The sequence below is a fragment of the Arachis hypogaea genome, chromosome 11, assembly GCF_003086295.3.
Source record: "Arachis hypogaea cultivar Tifrunner chromosome 11, arahy.Tifrunner.gnm2.J5K5, whole genome shotgun sequence".
In the NCBI taxonomy this organism is placed as follows: domain Eukaryota; kingdom Viridiplantae; phylum Streptophyta; class Magnoliopsida; order Fabales; family Fabaceae; genus Arachis; species Arachis hypogaea.
The window spans coordinates 1,236,615-1,242,614 of record NC_092046.1 but is presented as its reverse complement, the minus strand read 5'-3'; the positions used below and the strand labels follow the sequence as shown (position 1 = coordinate 1,242,614).

At 23.6% G+C, this 6,000-nt stretch overlaps 1 long non-coding RNA gene across 1 annotated transcript; it reads right to left on the bottom strand.

Moving 5' to 3' along the window:
* Positions 1-367: 367 nt before the first annotated feature.
* Positions 368-1,985, bottom strand: LOC112723715 (uncharacterized). Its single transcript, XR_003163139.3, has 3 exons — positions 1,876-1,985; positions 1,015-1,115; positions 368-671 (listed from the first exon to the last, which is right to left on the bottom strand). It is a non-coding gene; the product is annotated as an uncharacterized lncRNA (long non-coding RNA).
* Between the last annotated feature and the right edge of the window lie 4,015 nt (positions 1,986-6,000).

Genomic DNA, 6,000 nt, shown 5'->3' with positions numbered 1-6,000 from the left:
CACAACTATTTTCACAAGTACATATTTGCTTTTTATTTTTGGTGTTGGCTTTTCAATGGTGTTTTCAAACATGTGGAGACTTGATGTTATTTTTTTTCATGTGAAGATCAGATTTGTGCTTAAAGGTGCAAATCGGACCTAGGTTTTGTATCCCAAACAAAACTGAGTCTCCGATTTGTTCATCACCTTCACCACGCCATAAATCGGACCCTAGGTTTTATATTGCAGACAAAACTAAGCCTCCGATTTAAAAATTTTAATTTAAAAAAAAAATAATTTATCTCTATATCCATAAAAACAGATTATAGCTCCATAACTGTGCATAACACAACACATACTAGGTCTCCGTTGCTAAAAAAATTAGCCGTAAATATTATTTATTTATTTATTAAAAGATATCAAAGAGCATACAATACTAATGCTGTTAACCAGCTAGTAGATGATCATCATTTAAGAGAACAAGAACAAAAACAAGGCCTAATTTAACTGAGAATTGGGTTTAGTAGTGTCCTGTAGAGGTTGATAATCATCTTCAGTTTTCTGAGAAGGGCATTTCTGACAAATGCATTTTCCATTTATGCAGCAACTGGGAAATCCTTGACACACACTGTCACAATGTATCATCCTTGGACATTCAAAGGGTCCCCTTGCTTCAATTCTTGCTACTTCCACTGTCCAATTACAATAATAACAATCACATAAGACACTTCTTTTTTTTTTTTTTATTATTATTATTATTATTATTATTATTATTATTATTATTATATCAAAAAGTAGAAAATTTATTTAAACATATTTTTCTTGTTATCCACTCTCCAACCATTAATTTTTCTCTTTAATTTCACTCTCTCCCCTCTTCTACTTTAACTTTTATTTTTTTTTCCTTGTCTAAAAATATTAAACATAATAAAGATTTGACAAATAAAGGGAAGGAAATTCATTCTATTATTTAAACTCAAAAAGTAAAATAATAGGAACCATATTTAGGAAGAAGAAAAGATTAGAGAGACTAACCAGATATGCAAACTAACAAGAGGATCCAAAAAGCTAGCTTCATTGAACTCTTTGCCATTGTTGCTAATTTGCTAATTCAATTCAATTCCCTTTGATTCAAACTACGAAATTATACAAACAAATATGCTGTTTATATATAAATATAAGAAAGTAGGTTATGATATTGATTTTCTTGATCATAACGGGATACTAAAAAAAAAACTTGTCACTTTTTATTTTCTCCTTTTAATTAACATGATTTGATCTGGCTTCTAAAACAAACAGAATTGTAAAAACTAAATTGACTCGATCAGTTAGACCGAAAAACCGGTAATCCGACCTCAAAATCGGTTCAGGTTAGTTACAAGACCGGATAAGGCGTAAAACCAGTAAAACCCGGTTTGATTTGGGAGATTTTTTAAAAAAAACCGATGAACTGGCGGGTTTCAAAGAACCAGTTCATTTTTTATTTTTATTTTTTCCAAAAAAAAAAAATACATTATATTTGATATGAAATTAAGACAAAGAGCTTACCGGAAACATAAAATCAGCATCCTAGAAGGAACATCTATGTATGTAAATGGTTGTTGAAATTCCCTTCCAAAAAAAAAAATTTCCAAAGCCATCTTTATATATTTTTTTTTATGGGTGGCATGGCTGCAAATGCTTTGGTGGGTATCTTTAAAACGTGGTAAAGTTTCAAACTTTAAGTAGTGTCTATGATGAGTATTTCATTTCTTCTAAGACTTTTGCACAAAAATTCCAAAAGCTAGACCATGAGAAAATGTTAGAGTTACTGTGGAAGAAGAAGATACAAAGAGAGTGGTGTGGTTGACAAGAATGAAGAAAAAAGAGGAAGAGAGAGTGTTTAGAAAAGCTAACCCAAACTTTGGACTTTATTTCTTTCTCTTTTCCCAAGGTTCCTTGCTTGCCTTCAAAATCGGTGAAAGTTGAAACCCACGGATTTTACTACAAACCAAAAAAATAAAATGAAATTTTGGGGTTAACCCCAAATGTAGCTCGTTTAAGATATAGAGTGGAGAAATCGGTTTTTTTTTTTTTTTTTTTTTAATATGAAAAAATATGTGAATTTTTATTAGAAATACGCTTTTTTTAGTGTATATACAAATGGGTAGACGTTGTAAGTATAATAAATCTAACACATAGGTTATTTGCTGACTCAGCACACATAAAACATAATGGACACGTGTCGTGATTAGGCGCAATATGCATCCAGCGTGTTGGATACGTGGCGAGCATCGAAAACAATACATGTTGTGTGTTGGATACGTATAAACTGCTAATTCGATGTGATACTAGTACGTATCAGACTTATTTTTAAATTGGAAGTAAATTCTTTAATTTTTATTTTTAAAAAAATAAAAAAATTTAAATTAGAGTCTCTAATTTCTATTTTAAAAAAATTAAAATATTTTAAAAATTGAAGTCAAACTTTTGGATTTTTGTGGTTTAAAAAATTTAAAAATTTGAAACTTAAAACTAAACCTTCTAAGTTTTGTTTTTGGCCAAACACAGTCATATTTTAGATAAAATAACAAAAAATAATACATTTAAAAATATTATATTTTAGTTCTATATTAAATCTTTAAATAAAATGATAAATAAATTTCTAAAAATTTATATTTTAGATAAATTATACCCTAGAAAAAAAATACATACATAAACAAATTATGTTTAAATTAGGACTTTTTATCTTAATCATAAAGACTAATCTAAAAATAATATATTCACATTTATTATTATAAAAAATTTTATTGATATTTTTAAAAAATTAATTTATCTGAAATATAAATTTTTTAAAATTTATTTGTTATTTTACTGTAAATTTTTTTCTAGACTTGGTATTTTGGTAAGCAACATATACATTCCTATTAAACTAGGGTATGTACCGTCCAATAATACACGGAAAATGATTAATTTTTTATCTATATCTGAAGTATTTTAATAAAAAAATATGCTGTAATATATTTAACTTTAAATTAAATTAAATTTATTATTTTTTATTCATATAAATATTAAGAAAAAACTATATAGCAAAAAAGGCATAGTATGCAATAAATTAACGTCTTCATTTTTATGAAAAAATATGCGTATACATTTTTTGTAAACAATCAAAATTTTAGTTTATATCTCTAACATCGATCATTGCACATTTATAGATTCTTATATTGAAATATCCTAACTTTAAGTTTCTAAATTTCATGTCCAGATATTGCTTTAAAATTCTTAATAAAATTATATTTGTAAAGAAATTAAGATAAAATAAAAAGACAAAAGAACATAAGTTAAAAATTTAAAAAAATTATATTTAATAATATATTAAATTCAATATTAAAATATAATCTAATAGTCATAATAATTGTTAAACAAATATAAGTCTCAAATAAAAAAATTTACAATCACATAATGCTAAATTAATTTGATTATCTATTTTTAGAATTAATTATTCTAATTATACGTGATTGATTTGTAAAATTAAAAACCTACAATAATTTTTTAGTTAATAATTTTTTATTTTTGTATACGTATATTAATTGTCTAATTAATAATTTTTATATTTTCAAAATATATTTATTTTATTTAATTAATTTTAAATATTTTTTTATTTATATATATGTATATATTAATTGTATGTAAATATATTTAAATGATATATATTAACTATTTTCTTATTATGATGATTTTCTTTTATATATATTAATTAATTAATTAATTAATTAACTAATTAATAGTTTCCATATACGTATATGTTTGTATGTATATGATTAATTTTTAGCCTACAATTATTTAATATTTCTTTTTATTATTAATATTATTGTACGTGTAATTTCTATAAATTATGGTAATCTTCATAAAATTACTAATAAAGACATGAACTTGTATGCTAATTAATTATCTTTAATAAAAAATTAATTAATTAATTAATTATTTTAAAAGTGTATAATTAAAACAAATAATTTTATTTATGCATATTAATGAATAATTTAATTAATATATAATAATTTATTTTTAATAATATATTCATGAAAATAGTGGTATAATAGAAATAACAATAATTATGGACAGTATTATGATTACTTAAAATAATGTTAATTATCATTGTATATTTATTTAATAATAATAATAATAATAATGATAGAATTAAATTGTTTTAAAATAAAAAATACTATTTTAATTAATACTAAATTAATTCGATATATATTGATTATAGTTATCAATTCTAGCTATTAACTTATTTTTTATATATATCTAAATATATATTATTGGACAACTAAAATTTACTTCGACAATCCTATTCATTATAGCTTAATAATTTTTTTAGCGTACGTAAAACAGATTATCTAGATATATTTACTTTGTTTAAATAATTATTAATAATTTTTTATTATATATATGATTATTTTTAAGACTACAATCATTCAATAATATTTTTATTCTTTATTATCAATATTATTGTATGTATAAAATTATAATCTTCATAAATTATGGCAATCTTTATTAATAGCAGTAATTTTCATAAATCACTATTAAAGACATGACTTGTATGCTAATTGATTTTGTCTAATAACAAATTAGATTAATTAATTATTACTTTGTATAATAAAATATATAATTTTAATTATGTATAATTAGTAAATAATTTAATTAATATATGATAATTTTCTTTTAATAATGCATTCATGCAAATAGTAGCATAATAGAAATAATAATTATTATTATGAAAAATATTATAATTATGTAGAATATTGCCAATTATAATTGTGTATTCATTTAATATTAATAATGAATTAATGATAGGATTGATATCTTTAAAATAGAAAAAATAAAATTTTAATTAATGCTAAATTAATTATATATATATTAATTATAGTTTTTAATTGTAGTTATTAACTTAGTTTTTTTATACTTATGATTATGTTCTTATATATCTAAATACATATTATTTGATAACTAAATTTTAATCCAATGATCCTATTAATTATACGTTAATAAAAGGGTTAAGTATGATTTTGGTCCCTAAGGTAGAGGCTAAAAATTTATTTCGTTTTTAGCCTTTTTTTTACTACAAAATGGTTCTAAAGGTTTCAGTTTATTTTAAAATCGTCCTTCAGATGAAAATACCTTTCCCCTCTCTTCCCCCAAATCAACCAAATGCAGGAACAGAAGCAAAATGCAGAAACAGAAGCATACAGAAGTAGAGTACAAAAACATAAAGCAGAAGCAATGAAATAATAACAACTAGAAAAACAACACCAACAACAATAATGAATAATGAAGCAACAACAAAAATAAAACCAGAAGAAGCAAAACAAAAACAAAAACAGAGATAAAAACGGCGAGCAACGACACTAAACACGATTTATCCTTCTCCATCACAGGCGTCAGGCGGTGGCGTGGGGCACAGGACGCAGGGCGCGGAAAGCGGCAGCGCTACCTTCCCTTCCATATTCCCTTTCTTCCTTCCGCCCTTTCTCTTTCTTCCCTCAACCCCCCTTCTCTTTATCCGTGTTCCCTTTCTTTCTTTTATTTTATTTTATTTTATAATTTTTTTAGGAAAGAATCACTTGCTAATAAAAAAAATTTAGTAAAAAAAGACGATTTTAAAATAAACTGAAATCTTTGAGATCATTTTATAACAAAAAATAGATTGAAGACGAAATAAATTTTTGATCTCTACGTTAGAGACCAAAATAATACTTAGTGCATGTTTGGGCACCATTATTTTGTTAAAAAAAGATCTTGTTTCAATGAAAAAAGATCTTTTTTATTTTTTAATGTGTTTGGCAAATTTCTAATAGTAAAAGTAAAAGCACTAGTAAAATAAAAAAAAAGATCTTTTTTGAGAAGTTGTAATTTACATCTATTTTTAAAAGATCCTTTTTCCTTAAAAAAAAAGATGTTTTTCATGTAATAAATAAACAAAAAAAGTACTTTTATATTGTTATACCCAAACATAATTGATAGATAAAAAGACCTTTTTACATG